Genomic DNA, 1,934 nt, shown 5'->3' with positions numbered 1-1,934 from the left:
CTTTTAGTCGTTTAATCGTAATTTATATATTTTTCGTTCGTAATTAGTTCGTAACTTAGTATTTTGCCGTAGTTATTTTTATTTCTAGATTTTTAGGCTTTGCCGTAAAATCCCTTAAGTGCTTTTTCTTTAGACTAAGATTTAGATGCTTTAGAATTTTGCGACGCCGTTTTAAAGTTTTAGTACTTTTTAAGTTATTGTCGTTTTAGATATAGAATTCCTTTTAAGCTTTAATACCTTTAGGCGTAAGTTTTTATATTTAGTTTTTAGACTTTTAAGTTTCGACGCTTTACTTTCTTTTTATTATTTTTCGACGCTTATATTTTTCGACCTTTTATTTTTCGACGTTTTTCGACGCGCTCTTTTTCTTTCTTATTTCTCTACACTCTAGTTTTTAGGACATAGAATTTTCTATTTCTTCTCTAAAATTTCTTTAAATTTCGACGAAAAATTATTTTAAGCGGTTAAATTGATAGACATCCAAAATTTTCTGATTCGTAATAATAGTTGGATTTGTTAGTGGCGAGTTGTGGGCTTCCGATTTAAAGGGTCCTGGCTACCTGCTGCATCTATTGGCTATTCGAAACGTGGGAAAAATCAGAAAAGTCTATTAATTTGATAGCTTATATAATTTTTATTTTTATAACTAATTGGATATTCAGTGAATGCACCGAGCAAAACGTTCACCACCTTTCATACGTTCACCACCTTTCACACGATCAAGACATCTAGCCAATATTGTTGCCGTTGATTTTTCTTTAGAATCGTCATCTAGTCGACCAAGTACTCCAATTCAAATTTCCGATAATCCATTTTTTGAACCCGACCTCACAATTAAGAATCCGGAGGATATTCAGGGACAATTTAGAGATCCTGAACCACTAATCATTCCTCCTGAACCACAAATCACTCATCCAGAGATTGTCGAGGAAGGAACCATTAAATCAGAATCCTCTAGTGATTCAGATTCAACAAATTCAATCATAAAAAATCTGGAACCTCTAAGTATGGAAGACCGAATGAGGGTTAAACGCACTGGCCAAGGGCATGCAATTACTCAACAAGACATTAATGCGCCAGATTATGAAATCAAAGGACAAATCCTACACATGGTAACTAATCAATGCCAATTTAGTGGTGCGCCGAAGGAAGATCCAAACGAACATCTTCGTACCTTTAATAGGATCTGTACTCTATTTAAAATTAGAGAAGTGGAGGATGAACAGATATATCTCATGTTATTTCCCTGGACTTTAAAGGGAGAAGCCAAAGATTGGTTAGAATCATTACCTGAAGGGGCGATTGACACATGGGATGTTTTAGTTGAAAAATTTCTTAAACAATTCTTTCCGGCATCTAAAGACGTGAGACTTCAAGGAGAAATTGTTACGTTCACACAAAAGCCAAATGAAACTCTATATGAGGCATGGACAAGATTTGAAAAGTTGTTGAGAGGATGTCCGCAACATGGTTTAGACACTTATCAAATAGTACAAATATTCTACCAAGGATGCGACATCAATACAAGAAAAGACATAGATATAGCAGCTGGTGGTTCCATTATGAAGAAAACCGCAACTGAAGCTTACAAAATTATTGATAACACTGCTTCCCACTCACATGAGTGGCATCAAGAAAAAGATATCGTTAGATCATCTAAAGCAGCTAGAGCCGATTCTAGCCATGACTTTGATTCCATTTCCGCAAAGATAGATGCTGTCGAGAGACGAATGGAAAAGATGACGAAAGATATTCACTCTATACGAATTAGTTGTGAGCAGTGTGGAGGACCACATTTGACAAAAGATTGTCTCAGTATTGAACAAACAATGGAACAAAGAGAGAATGTTTCATATATAAACCAAAGGCCTGGAAATAATTATCAAAATAATTATCAACCGCCAAGACCAATCTACAATCAAAACCAGAATTAT

At 35.0% G+C, this 1,934-nt stretch overlaps 1 non-coding gene across 1 annotated transcript; it reads right to left on the bottom strand.

Annotated features, from left to right (window-relative positions):
* Positions 1–1,367: 1,367 nt before the first annotated feature.
* Positions 1,368–1,474, bottom strand: LOC139879106 (small nucleolar RNA R71). The gene has a single exon (XR_011769958.1). It is a non-coding gene; the product is annotated as a small nucleolar RNA R71 (small nucleolar RNA).
* Positions 1,475–1,934: the final 460 nt, after the last annotated feature.

The sequence above is a fragment of the Rutidosis leptorrhynchoides genome, chromosome 11, assembly GCF_046630445.1.
Source record: "Rutidosis leptorrhynchoides isolate AG116_Rl617_1_P2 chromosome 11, CSIRO_AGI_Rlap_v1, whole genome shotgun sequence".
Classification (NCBI taxonomy): domain Eukaryota; kingdom Viridiplantae; phylum Streptophyta; class Magnoliopsida; order Asterales; family Asteraceae; genus Rutidosis; species Rutidosis leptorrhynchoides.
Note: the sequence above shows the minus strand (reverse complement) of the source record. Positions and strands in the feature narration are given on the sequence as shown.